The sequence below is a fragment of the Sinocyclocheilus anshuiensis genome, unplaced genomic scaffold, assembly GCF_001515605.1.
Source record: "Sinocyclocheilus anshuiensis isolate Anshui unplaced genomic scaffold, SAMN03320099.WGS_v1.1 scaffold833, whole genome shotgun sequence".
Lineage (NCBI taxonomy): Eukaryota > Metazoa > Chordata > Actinopteri > Cypriniformes > Cyprinidae > Sinocyclocheilus > Sinocyclocheilus anshuiensis.
The window spans coordinates 41,430-56,646 of NW_015557088.1; the positions used below are offsets into that span (position 1 = coordinate 41,430).

Genomic DNA, 15,217 nt, shown 5'->3' on the forward strand with positions numbered 1-15,217 from the left:
ACAAGTTACTGAGTAACGTTCAGACACAAAATTCGGTTTTGCCCCATCAATGTGTCTCCGAGCAACACAGTGTTTTGTTTCTCAGCATTACACAGACCAGTAAATGGTTCAAACAGGCTGTAAGTACAGTCGTTTACTAAGTTAAATTAATTAGCATTTTAAACAAATTGGTTGACTTATGGATTCAACTCACTCATTAAGACAGTCACTTGCTTCCACCTACTGGCGGTTGTAGTTTCATATTTTAAAAAGTAGCTAATTATTTCATTTTTGCAATCATTTAATATTTCTACATTAAAATGTTGTATTTAAACTTAACATTTATGCACAATCCATCTATGAATTTAGTTGATAGTGATTTCATTTGATTGTTTATAGCCAGCATGTATTTTTATTCAATTGAAGTTATTTATTCAATAAGAACCTGACATAAGAGAACACGATATGACACGATATGGTCGTATACTTCTACTGATTTTAAACCTTGATGTTGTTCCATATGATAGCTTAATTGAGCTCTTACAGTCATTGTATAGTGCAGGGGTGTCCAAACTCTTCCTAAAGGGGGCCAGATTCGATGATGTGGAAACACTGGGGGGCCGGATGCTTCTACCTATATATATATATATATATATTTATTATGTATATATGTGTGATGTTGAGTTGACAGTAGAGCTTGTGTTTTGTTTGGGCCGTAGTTTGGACACCCCTGGTATAGTGCCTGCTATAGCTTTTTTACAAATATTTTCCAAAACCAAAATAAAATGTAAGGTCTTCAACATAATGATCAATAGTATCAAATGCTTAAAAAAATCAACAAATAAAATAAAAATATTATTTGTAATAAATTTGTTGTAGTCGATTAGATCTAAAATGAGCCTTATATAGAGGCGGCTAACTGTTTGGGCGAACCTGGACTCTGTGACGACATCACACCATCACAGGGAGTTATCCCTGCTCTTCTAAATGGCTTTTGTAGCTTTTTGGTAATGTATTATGGGTTAATGACTGGAATGCAGGCCAGGGTAGAGTAAGGGAGAATGAATATTTATATATATTTTATATATATTTATATATATTTTGCAGCAGTATGTTCAAAGTGAGACAGTTTTGAGACAGTGCAATTATTCTATGTCTATCAGCTATGTTTCAACTTTTGTAGCATTGGTAGCATTATGTTCAGCCCTGCATGGTACTGTAATATTGATTTCATATATTTTGCTATTCATATATCGGCTATTCATATATATTTAATATATTTAGCTATTGTTTACAGTGATTATTTTTCTCCATGTCTCTCAGGTTGAGAACATGCAGGAGCAGTTAAAAGACAAAGACAAGCAGTTGGACAATTTGGGGGACAGAATGACGTCTCTGCAAGCTGACTCCAGCAACACGGACACCGCTCTCATTACGCTGAAAGAGGCTCTCTCTGAAAAGGTGCTGAATATACAGTATATGAGAGAACAAGAAAGAGCATCAGTGTCATTTATTTACTGTCAGCTGTTACATCATACAAATAAACATCAGACACCATAAGGCAGTGGTTCAGATCCTGAACCCAGAGCATTACTTACCTGCAAGTCATTTAAAAAAAGCAAAATTGTGCCCTCTCAATGGTACTGCTGGATTTCGGAGTCCATGACTTAAATGCTTTTTATTGTATTTATTTATTTATTTATTGCCTTTTTTCTCACTAGGTTTTGATGTCAGGTCATTTTTCCCCACAATTTAAATAACTCAGAGCTGAAATCTGACATGTAAATCAAACATTATTAAGAAACTAGAGGATTTGTTGACTTTTGCTAAGAGTTGCATTCCATCAACTGAATATCACAGAAAAAAAAATAAAACACACATGCACTCTATAAGACATCAGCCTGACCACCTGCAGTTCTTGCAAAACTCTTAAGACACAATGTTATATTCTTATACAAATATTATTTTATTATTTTCTAAGAAACTGAGTCCATTTAAATTTAATTTCCAGTAACAGTCATTCATACATACATACACACATACAATACATACATGCATAAATGAACAAACCTTGCTGATGTAACATTTAAACATTATTTTAAAATATATTTATTAAAAAGTTGTTTTCAAAAAGCCCAGATTATCTACTGACCCTAGAACTGCTGCAATGCCTACTCAAAAAACTGACCGTTTAGATTGAGACACATTGAGGGGCTGTCTACACAACACAGTTTTCGACTAATAACAGAAAGCTTTTAAAGGGGCCATATGATGTTGCTAAAAAGAACATTATTTTGTGTATTTGGTGTAATGAAATGTGTTTATGTGGTTTAAGGTTAAAAAAACACATTATTTTCCACATACTGTACATTATTGTTTCTCCTCTATGCCCCGCCTTTCTGAAACGCGTCGATTTTTACAAAGCTCATCGGTCTGAAAAGCGAGGTGTGCTCTGAAGTCGTGTCCTCTTTTGGAAGGCCAAACAAAGTAGTTTCGTTTTCAGACGCGTCACACACTGCGGGCTTGTGTGAGCGGTGGGCGGGCTTGAGTGAGGAATGGCCCACGGTGAAAGCCGATCCGGCGATCCACAGCACGAAGTTGATGTATTTCCTCAGCGACCAGCACGTATCAGCTCTAGTAACAAACAAAGTAGTTTCGCTTTCACAACGAAACACACAGCGTTTCCCTGTATTTGAGACTTTAGTCTTTGCAACTTTACAGATCTTCTTTATGCACCAAGAGCTTGTAACACTTCAAAGAGAAAGGAAAAATTTAAATAGCATCATATGACCCCTTTAATGTGTTTTGGTATTTACATGACAACAGCATTTTGAGGACCTGAAAATGATACTGTTACCATTACAAAAACACTTTTTTTGTTGTTGTGTTCGGTCTATAGGCATAATACAGCATCCATGTGAACGCTGATTGTTTTCACAAAGTTGTCATCTGCATGCAAAACCTTTCAAAAACAAAAAGGTTTTTAGTACATCATTGTAGATGTAGCTTTAATTTAGAAAGTTCTAGATTTCAAACTACCACAATCTAGGAATGGATCACTATTCTCAACTGCTGCCATCTTTGTTCTTAACCAAAAGTGGATCAAAAAACAAAACAAAACAATACTTAGCGTATATAAATGACTAACCACTACTTTATCTTCTGCAACAGATAGAAGAGGCAGAAATGTATAAGAATGAAAATAAGGAACTGAAAAGCCAACTTGCCTCCCTACAAGAGCGTCTCTCAGAGAAAAAGGTATGTGAGTAGAAATGTCAGAGGACACCTAAACCTTCGAGTAGAAATGTCAGAGGACACCTAAACCTTCTATGGTTATTAAACTTCACAGCAGGCTCATTTGCAGCTTTCTAAATGTCATTGTTAGAATGTTTGTGTTTGACATCCAAACACTCACAAACATGTTGTTAAGGTGATGGTTGTAATTGTGTTGGTGTTGGCCATTTCGTGTGACACAGACACCGTCAACTTGACTAAAAAGATGCACCAATTTTATTTAGAATTTCAGTTCAAAGACCTGCATTGTTATCACTAAGCAACTGCACTGTTTAACTTGGGTTTATAAAACATACCAATTACATATGACATGAACATTGAATATTTACATTTCCACTGATTTTATATAATTTGTGAGATGTAATCAAAATATAAATAAAGATATATATTATCTTACATTTTGCTATTTAACACTAACTCAGGTAAATCACACATTGGCTCAAGTTTTAATGTTAAGTCATGGAGAGAGAGATGAGGTGAGGATCTAACCACAGCCTGTGTATTATAGATATGAAGAAATTCAGCAGCTAACACAATCCAATGGCAACTGTAAGCGCAACAGCTCAGTCAAACATGTGCATTTCTATCATGACAACTCACTGAAGATTTTAGCATGGTAATGGATATGACAATGTTAATATATTTGATCTTTGGCGGAATAGATCTGCTACGCTGCTGCTGCTGCTGTTGGTTATTGCTGATGTTGTAGAATGTTGCTTCTGCTGCGAAGCAAGTACAGAAACATGCTACTGCCAATACATTAGCCGATACGGTGCTGTGAGTATTTAAGACATACTGCTGCTGCACAAGTATAACCCGTAGCAGATCTATACAGGTGGAGCTGGGGAAGGTGGAGGCTTTCAGAGGAACTCTGCAAGCGCGCTGTGAAGTGCTCTAGTGAATGCTAACCTTAGCTCATTGGTTGTGTATGCAACATGAACCAATCAGCTTGTGCCAAGTAGTTTAACGCTGTGAATATCATCAGTTTGCGTTAACGACCCATCAGCCTGCGCCATCTAGAGTTTCATGACAGAACTTGGCGTTTAAATAATACTCTCTGTGGGTGCAATTCATCCTTAGGGACTCCTCAATATCACAGTCACTTGGTGCACTTAATATGTGACCCTGGACAACAAAACCAGTCTTAAGTCGCTGGGGTATATTTGTAGCAAATAGACAAAAATACATTGTATGGGGCAAAATTATTGATTTTTCTTTTATGCCAAAAATCATTAGAATATTAAGTAAAGATCATGTTCCATGAAGATATTTTGTAAATTTCCTACTGTATATATATTAAAACTTAATTTTTGATTAGTAATATGCATTGCTAAGAACTTCATTTGGACAACTTTAAAGGCGATTTTCTCAATATTTGGATTTTTTTGCACCCTCAGAATCCAGATTTTCAAATAGTTGTATCTCGGCCAAATATTGTCATATCCTAACAAACCATACATCAATGGAATTGATTTTATTGACCCAAAAAATTGACCCTTATGACTGGTTTTGTGGATCAGGGGCACATTTTACCTTCTGTAATACTTAGCCTTGCTTTAGTAATACTCAATTCCAATAGTCTTTGACAGAGCGTGAAAGAGGGAGAGAGAATAAATATACTTTATAGATGTCCTCATCTTCCCTTTGCACAATCTGTCCTTATTGTTCATCATGCTGGGACAATCTGTTAGGCAATCAAAGTTTATTTGAATGTTTTCTTTTATGTTCTCTTGAGCATACAGACATCAATCTAGGAAAATAATACCTTCTTGCTTTTTTGACATGGTGCCACATATAGTGGCACTTTCCCAAGAGAAGCAGTCATAAACAATCCTGAGACTTTACAGCGTTAATAACAGTGTCAGGATGCTTGAAGCGCTGATTAACAAAATCCAATGAAAATAATCTGCTGTAGCCCACAGGCCTCTGCATATTTACTGTGCTGGCATTTGTTTAGTCACAGTTATGAGCAAGATCATGTTAAAAAAAAGAAGTCACTAGATGAAAAATGTAGTATTTACATTTCAATTTTACATGTATCTATTTGGCAGACACTTTTATCCAAAGCAATGTACAAAAGAGGAACAAAGCAATTTGTCAAAGAGTCAACAACAGTCATAATACACAATGCTAGGTTTATTAGACAACAAGATTAGAAACCAAGCTAGATAAGAGGAGAAATGCAGATAATATTTTTTGTGTGTGTAAGTGCATTATTTTTAGAGCGAGGAGTACTTAAGTGCTTGCAAAAGAGGTGTGTCTTCAGCTGCTGTTTGAAGGATGTGATGCTTTTATCAGTTTAGGTGGAGGTTGACAGCTCATTCCACCAATGAGGAACAGAGAGGGCGAAGGTTTTGGAGAGTTTTTTTTCCTTGTTCTGAAGGAACAACAAAGCATCACTTATTCAGTGACCAGAGCACACATTTGTAGTAGTGAATTAAGGTAGGGAGGGGCTGTTCCAGTGGTCCTGAAAGCAAGCATTAAAAACATACATTTGATTCTGGCCATAACTGGGAGCCAGTGGAAAGTTTTTTGGATCATATGCAGAATCTTAGTTGTGCTTGCTGGAAGGCCCACCATTCATTACAGTAGTCCAGTCTTGAAATAGTCATTAAACACTATCCCCAGGTTCCTTGCTGCACTATGATGTTGTGGTCAACTGATGGGTTTCTAGGGATTACAAAGAGTTCAGTCTTTGTAAAGTTAAGTTGCAGATGGTCCTTCATCCAAGTAGAGATGTCTGAAATATGTCTGAAATACAGGTTGAGCCAGTGGGATCATCAGGTTGAAATGAAAGATAGATCTGTTCATCGTCTGCATAGCAGTGGTAGGAGAAGCCATTTGCCTTTATCATGCCCAGTGAGGTTGTGTAAAAGGAAAAAAGAAGAGGAGTGAGCACTGAATCTTGAGGAACAGTGATTAGCTGATGTGACTAAGACACCCCACCTCTCCATGAAACCCTGAAAGATCTGCCTGTGAGGTTAGACTGGATCCACCAAAGTGCCATACTTGTGATGCCCAAGTCAGAGAAAGTGGATAGAGGGATCTGGTGGGTCACAGTATTGAAGCCTGCAGACAGATCAAGCAGAAAAAAAGAAAGACTATGAAGGAGAGATGTGTGCTGAAGGAGAGCAATGCATGCTGATGTTTTGTTGCAGACCTATGACTCCACCCCCTGAACTTTCCCTTGCCCTGTATCATGCTCTCTCATTCGCTCATTGGCATCGTCGCCAATGTCATTTGCATTCAAAACACATTTCACACTGCAGGACTCTGAGTCACCAGCAGGTATGACTCAGGCATCAATGACTCATCGGCACTTCTCTCAGATGGCATTTTGATAACACACTACATGATTATGATTATGATATGTATATATATTGCTGTGATCCCAGCTTCTAAGCATGCTCTTCTTCCATGTAATGCAAGTAGGGAAGCTTGGTGAGATACCTCATTCTGTATCTCCCACTGAAATCCCCTTAAACAATACCCAAGAGGTAGCCATACCTCTTGTAGAATGAGCTCTTAAGCCGACCAGGGAATTAACCCTCTGGGGTCGGTGAATGCGCTGGTGCGGTCCCATAGCTGTTTAAGCCAACTCAATAGCCTCCGCCATCCAATGGGAAAGGTGCTCAGAGGAGATTGGTTTACCCTCACATTGTATGGCCGATGAAACTAATAACTGATAATTCTTCCTAAATAATTGTGTCTTGTTTACATAATTGCGTAGCGCTCATACAGGATGCAAAATGTGCAGTTTATGCTCCTCCTCTGAAGAAAACGGAGGAGGTTAAAAGGTAGTGCAAGTTATAAGCTGAATCACTGACCTCGGGAATGAAAGCTGGGTTAGGCAGTAGTGTAACCTCACTGCCAACCCAACTAAAATTGGCTCTGGGTGGGGGTGAAATACCTTCCCATTCACTTGTGACAGCAGGTCCCTGCACCATGGGAGTGGCTAGGGCTCTCCCTGAAGGAGCTGAAGAATCTCTGCTAGCCACAGCCTTCCCGGCCAACGAGGGGCTATCAGAAGGAGAGGTAACCCATTTTCTCTTACTCGGTCTAGGATCGGTGAAGTTAGAGCAAACGGTGGGAATGCATAGAGTTAGACTATGCAAAACATCTAACACCCAAAGGCACATTTCTGTCCTTGTGAGAGAAATATAGTGGACACTTTGCGTTTGCCTGATCTACTGTATCTCCTGAGATGGAATCAGCAGATTCATCTAGGTCAGCAGACCTAGACTTCGCAACAGCTGCTGCCACATGCTTGCAAACCTCATCTAAGTTGCAATCCACCACAGTCGACACCAATTTGCCACTCTGCCTGCTCATGGGCCTGGATGTTTGGGCCGCAGACAGGATAGCGTCATCCTCCTCATTATCCAGGTCATCACTGTGAAGGCAAGCTAACACCTCCTCATATCAGCTCTCTCCACCTCGTCGCCTTCCACTATCAGCTGAAGGAATCCATAAGCATCCATAATGTCCCTCAACAAAGAAAAAACCTGAGGGGAGAGGGAGAGGGAGCCTCCTTTTTAGTGTGCCCGCCTCCCATGCCGGTGACCCAAGTTCGAGTCCCACTCAGAGCGGATGCAAGTAGGACCCAGGGGGTTACATGTGCACAACTTTCTGCATCCACCAGTGCGGCCTGAGCATGTTTGACACACATGCATGCAATACACATCAGATGCGAATCCCTGCTGGAGATCACAAATCCACATGTTGCAAGATATGAGTGAGAGGGGCATCTTAGACACCAACATGGTGAGCTGGTCAGAAATGTAGCTCACCTTGACACGTTAGCTATGTTAGGAGACCACAGAGTTGAAAGCAAAGTAGAAAAACTAAGTGACAAACAGATAAATCCACAATAGATTCTAGCTGCCCTGCATTCGGCAACATCGACCTTAATGGTACAGCGGAGCTTACATACTGAAGGAAAGTTCACAGGGAAGAGATCAAGAATGCCATTTCAGAAATCACAGCGATATGTATAGGGAGGGGGTGGGCTCCTGGTAATGAGCTGTGATTGGTCTCCCCTTTGGTAAGATGTGGTGTAATTGGTGCTTCCACAGTCTCATGCTTGAAGTGTTTCCCATAGTGAGATGCCGATCGATTTTTTGAAAGAGAACTTTTGGGTACCCTAAATTGGGGTTAAAATTTTGTCCATGGTGTGTTTTGGCTTTGGCTAGATTGAAACATTATGCTTCATTGACCCTCTGGACATTGTAATGTTCAGAATATTTCTTCCCCTATCTTTGAGAAGGTTGCGACATTATAATCCACTTTTGGAAACACATTTTAAATGGCATTTAGGAATCTATTGAATTCAAATGACTGTAAACTAGTATGGGAGATAGGTATGCTAACAAGAACACTAAAGACCACAACCTTTAGTGTCAGTCACAAGTGCGAAGTTTACCTGCACAGCTCATACAATTCTTAAATGTGGTGGTTTTTTGAACACATGTATAGATTTACCATGATATAAGTATACAAACCTTATTGACCCTGTGTTTTTTTTGTTGTTTTTTTTGGCTTGAGTGAAGGCGTGTGAAGCTGAGCATGTTGCTCGCTGGAACCCTGAGCTGTCAGAGCAACTGCAGGTTCTCCAAACAGAAGCTGTCCATCATAAAGAGGAAGTGGAGAAGTCTAATGCTGAAGTCCAGAGATTGCTGGCTCTTTTGCGGGAGCTGCAGTCTGAACGTCTGGAGCAGGACAAGAGAATCATTGAGCTGGAGAGGTATATGCCAACTATTAAATAATTTTTCATAGGGTAATTTCACTCTAGCACATATTTAGCAAGTTTTTGAGAATTTCATTAGTCTACCCAAGATTAAACTGTGAGTCAAAATGTCATTTACTCATCCTCTTGTCATTCTAAATGCACATGACAGTCTTTCTTTAGTTGAACACATTTATTATTATTATTATTATTATTATTATTATTATTATAACCAGCTCTAAAAATGACAAGGCAATTTAATTAATGAGAAAGAGAATCATAGAAAATTGGAATATAATGCACAAATTAAATTAACTGCTTATGAAAGAAGTCTATTATGAGCCTAGTTTTTAGGTAGAAAGGGTATATGTTACATGATGTAACAGTGATGAAGTATAACAAGGTAAAAATCTTAAAGATTTACAAATGTAAAGTAAAAAAATAGCATTTGCAGCGAATCAGCTCAAAGGGGAAATATGAATAATTAATCATAACTAGTTATAATTAATTATAAATATTTAGATCCGCTGTAAGTATTTACTTGAAAATGAAAAATGGTGTGTCTGATTGGTCCAGACGCTACACATTTTTATTCCTGGATTATCATTTAATATGTGATGGAGAAAATAACAAAATATAGTTTTCGTAAGGTGTAATAAACTGTAGTTGGGCACATTGTGACATCAGCAGGGGAAAAGAATGTTTAAGTTACATACTGTAGCATTATACAGGTGTATCTAAAAAAAATTGAATATCATGGAAAAGTTCTTTATTTTTTGTAATTTATTTTAAAAAGAAAACACTTTCATATATTCTAGATTCATTGCACACAAACTGAAATATTTCAAACATTTTTTTTGTTTGTTTGTTTGTTTTAATTCTGATGGTTATGACTTCCAGCTTAGGAAAATTAAGAATTCAGTATCTCAAAAAAATTGAATATTTTCTCAAAGATCAATCAAAAAAAGATTTACAAAACAGAAATGTTCAAGATCTCCAAAGTAGGTTTAATTATGCACTCAATATTTGGTTGGGGCTCCTTTTGCATGAATTACTGCTTTAATGCGGCGTGGCATGGAGGTGATCAGCCTGTGGCACTGCTGAGGCATTACTGAAGCCCAGGTTGCTTTAATAGCGGCCTTCAGCTTGTCTGTATTGTTTGATCGGATGTTACTTATCTTCCTCTTGACAATACCCCATAGATTCTCTATGGGGTTCAGGTCAGGCGAGTTAGCTGGCCAATCAAGCACAGCAATATCATGGTCAGCAAACCAGTTAGAAGTAGTTTTGGCACTGTGGACAGGTGCTAAGTCCTGCTGGAAAATGAAATCAGCATCTCCAAAAAGCTTGTCAGCAGAATGAAGCATGAAGTACTCTAAAATCTCCTGGTAGACGGCTGCAGTTGATCTATGCATAATCAGCTGCACCTTTTTTCTGGAATCGTATAAGCTAATAGTTCTTTATCAGATTTTTTTTGGGCACCTGACCCCCCAAACATACTTGTAGTTGCAGTGACAGACATGAATGGTCAGACCCACACAACATCAAGTATAATTGCTCACTTGAGCACTCTGCCAAAGAGCACTTATAATGTGATGCAGAACACCTTTCTATGCAATCATTCAAATATTCTGTGTTGCAGACAAATGAAGGAGCAGAACCAAAAACATTCTGTGAATCCAGGCCAAGCTGGAGAAATGAGTCCGACTACGTCAAGACAGGTAAGACAAGCATTTTCCAAGTTCGTGAATTTCTGTATTGCATTTTAAGCTTTTTGGATTGAAGCATTGTTCACACTGACCAGTCTTTTTTCAGAAAACCAGATCCATCAGTAACTAAGCTTTGTGTGCCTTTATTTAAGGGGCACTTCCAAATCCCATCTCCTTAACTGACTCCAGTAAACTTTTGGAGAAGTTGTAGCACAATGGGTCACTTACATTTTCCAGCCTACCCTGATCACACAATGTCTTGAATAAAAATGTGAAAAGTACAGTTGTTTATGTGTTAATAGTTTAGACCGTGTTTGTAATTTAGAATATAAAGAGAAAATGGAAGATTAAAAGGATATACATGAATATTGCATGATAAGTACACTGTGCTCATATAATTTTACTCTCATAGTTGGACGATTTGATGGCGGCTCTAGACAAAACCAGAAAAGAGTTAGACGCCACAAGACAACGGTTGTCATCTACGCAGAATGCTCTGTCTGAACGTGACAATGAGCTGAGCAGGATACGATCTGATCACAGTAAACAGCTAACAGAGATCCTGCAGTTAAAGTGAGTATGAACACAAACTTTCACTGACCCATTTTTGATATTATTTCATTTTTTCTTTAATCTTTCTTCTAAATACTAGAGATACATTTGATAGACAGCTGCTTTCAAAAACCACTATGGGCATTTTTGTGAACACCCTGTGGCCAATCAGAAGTGTTTAAAAGTGAATTCATACCATGCAGGTATTGCAGTAAACATGAGATTCCTTTTTGTAAAATGTGCTCACGTCCTTGCACAACACATAATTACAACATGCAAACTCAGAACTTGAGTGTCTGTGAAAACTGCTTTTCTCTTGACCACTGCTTCCACTAATGCCGAGTTCACACTACACAATTTTCAAACTCGTCGGATCGCCGTTGTTTTCACACTGCGTGACTATCTGGGGAAGCATTCAGTTGCTGCTGTGTTCACATTGCCAAATGTTTGTGCTTGTTTCTGTATGATATAATTGTTCATATATCTATTAAAATACGGATATTCTGGTCTATAACTCCTCCCCGAACTTCCCGCTGCCCTGTATCTTCGTCTCTCATTGGCTGTAGGTCATCGCCGATGTAGTTTCCAGTCAGAACTCATTTCACACAGCATGATTGTGAATCGCCGACAGCTCCAGATATTTAGCATGCCAAATATTTCGCGGGCGTCGGCGACGCATCGGCGATTCCCTCAGATCGCGTCTTTGATAATTCACACTGCGTGATTGTCACTCGCGTGAACAAGCACCGATTTGCCTCCGATTTCGGGCATTTGTCGGCGATTTCGCGAAACCTGTCGGCGAGTGAAAAATCGGGCTAAAATCGTGCAGTGTGAACTCGGCATAAGCAAGTCACTGAGTAACATGCATTGTCTGTTAGTGAGTCATGCTTATGTTAGTTGCCAGATGATTCTGACATTGTGCTTCTTCCAAATTCATCTTTTCTTCTTAAAGTTTTCTCAGTTTGTGAAACAGGCTGCATTTTAGTGTTCATGCCAGTTAGATGTGTCAAGGATCACCTGTCCTGTCCTGTGTTATGTGGCTCCTACCCTCATCTTAGACAAACATATCAGCTATTTGTTTGCAATGGTGGCATCAGGAAAGGTGCTGCTATATCTTTGCAAAGCAGCAATTATTGAATTGGATAGTGGAGGTGATCACTACAATATAAAAGAAGGCCCAAAAGCCCCTGCCAGGAGGAACATATCTCTTGTCATTCTACTAGGGCTGTGTCTGAATCTTGAGCTACTTTTAGAGGTGTGTCCATGGCAGATATCTGTGCAGATGCTACTTGGGCTTCTTCATGTACTTTTGCTCACCTCTCCACAGTCAGTGCTGCTACAGCCTGCTGTGAGTTTGATAGGACTTAAGGAGCAGTTTTGACTTTTTCCCTTGACTGTTTTTCAAGTGAGTGACATTCATGACTATGTTGGTAGAAGTCATCCACTAGTGCTTAAGCACTGCCTTTTGGCAGTCAGAAGGAATGAAACAGAATGCTAGTTATGTAGGTAACTGTGGTTCTGTAAATTCCAGATGACTGCCAGTACTATTTGTCACTCTTAATAAACAAGAAAGTTGTACAGAATTTATGCACCACCTCTGGCAGTCAATTGGAATTCAGAAAACCACAGTTCAATCATGACAACTCTCTGAAGATTTTAGCATGGTAATGGATATATCAATGTGTTAATGTATTTGGTCTTGGCGGAATAGATCTGCTACGCTGCTGGTGCTGCTGCTGAATTGATGCTGCTGTTGGTTATTGCTGTAGTTGTAGATTATTGCTGCTGATGCAAGCAAGTACAGGAACTTGCTACTGCCAATGCATATGGCGATACGGTGCAGTGAGTATTTAAGACATACTGCTGCTGCACAAATAGCATATAAAATAACCCCCCCAAAAAGCTGGAAGAAGAAAACAAAACAACTAAATATGTGTGCTGCTGCTATACAATAATATGCTTAAAATCATCCCTATAAGGCAGAAGAAATATAAAAGATAAACCCCACAAGAACAAGCAGATCTATTGCCAAGACATATGTACTGCTGCTGCTCCGGAGAGCCGTGAGACTGTGTGTTTGCTATCTATGTGAGCCTGGGCCGGCTTTGCCGAATGGCTTAACGCTAGTGAACTATTGTGTGTACCTGATCTGCAGAGCCGCCCCTCCCTATAAGCTAACTAAGCGGCTGCTTAGGGCCCCACCACAACTAGGTGGCCCCCACTAGTGGTCTGAGTCATTACGTTGCAAAGCGCGCTGCTGTCACTGATATACATGGCCTTTGCCTCATTGCGTGCCCGCTCGCTCCCGCCACCTGTCCCTTCCCTGGACTTTGATTTATTTTGAAAATTGGACCGCAAAAATGAAACGAATCTATCCTTCAGGCACAGAAAAAAGGAAAAAAAAGAAGAATGACGATGAGAAGAGACAAGCACAAGGTAATTTTTAGTAACATAATTTTTAAGTGGTAACGATACGTTGACGTTAAAGACCTAATCTGGTCTTTATTGAAAATAGGTCATTAAAGACTAATAAACATTGTATACTAATATGACATATTTTATCTTTTTAAATTGCCTGGTTTTACAGACGAGGCTTAAGCTGTAGTCCCAGTCTAAAATGCATTATTGAGCTGCTTTAACTGAAAGCATCTTGCAGTGGCATACCTTAAATTAAGTCAGTACTGTTGTTTTGTCTCAGGATGCACACTGGTAATGTTTTTTCTAAGGAATGTTTATAAAAGTTATGTCCTAATTGAACTAAGGCCTAATCCTGGCTTAATATAAGCCCTGTCTGTGAAACCGGGCCTCAGTTAAACCTTAAGAAAACACTCTGTGCTCTCTGAAACATTAATGAAGGATCAATACAAGACATCTGAATGCAAAATGGATTTGTGGTAGAAATTTTAGTAAACAATGCAATTATAAAATGTAAAAAGTTCTCACTCCATGCTGTGAAGATTTAAAATATGAACAGTATGTAACAGTTAAACAAACCAATAAGTAAATAATGTAATTTAACCTTGGAATTCTTTTAATTTACTCTTAACACTATTTTCTGTGCACACAAATTGTAAAAAAAAACAAAATTTCACTTTCTCAGGAGGAGTCATTCATAAAGCTGCAGTCCGTAAGTTTTGCCTCTTTGTCGCCATCTCTGTTTGAAACCTGCAATTGCAGTTACTTGCGGAATTATCTTCCTTGCAGGGGTTGTGCTCCGGCACAGCTCCAGCGCGGATGAATCTAATGTTTTGAAGTGAATGTGTGGCTGTCAGTCACCTCACCGGTGTGGATACTGTATTTAGGAATCACAGATTCTCGCCTACGTCTAGGAATATATGACCCAAATAAGAATTTTCACCGGATATTGTCATCAGAACAAGTAAGTAACAAATCTGTCATGTTTGTTCTGACCAAGTGAGGAAAAAAAACATTACAACAAATCACGCTACCAATGGCGATTAAATCTAACGATCGATTAGCTCATATCACATCTAACCGTGCAAATGATTATTATTGTTATACTTTGTTCTCAAATTGGTAATGTTAACAACTTCAGCATTACGTGACTATGTGTATATAGTGTGTATTAGCGTGTAGATTTCAATTTCTGTACAGTCTAATCTCTAATTGTCATACCATTCGAATTTCATATTAAGAAATTCTTTTAACCCAGAAAAGCAAATTATTCTTCCTTCGAACTGCTTCTCTTTAAAATACAAATCCTGTGTAATCCCGGGCTATCTGTAATCAGATGCAAATTTAAAACTGGAATAATAAAATTTTAGTCACACATGTGTTTCCTAAACACATAATCCTTAATGGATTACAATCCGCCATCAAAACGATACATTTAATTATTCCAGCTGCTGTGAGAAAAGGCTATAAATGATCCGCCACCTGCAGTATCCTCACATGCCATAGCCTACTAGCCGGGACTCAATCTTTATGTTTACAGAAA

The 15,217-nt window shown here is 38.7% G+C and overlaps 1 pseudogene; it reads left to right on the forward strand.

Moving 5' to 3' along the window:
- Positions 1 to 15,217, forward strand: part of LOC107677037 (ERC protein 2-like) — a 108,681-nt pseudogene that overhangs the window by 32,206 nt on the left and 61,258 nt on the right.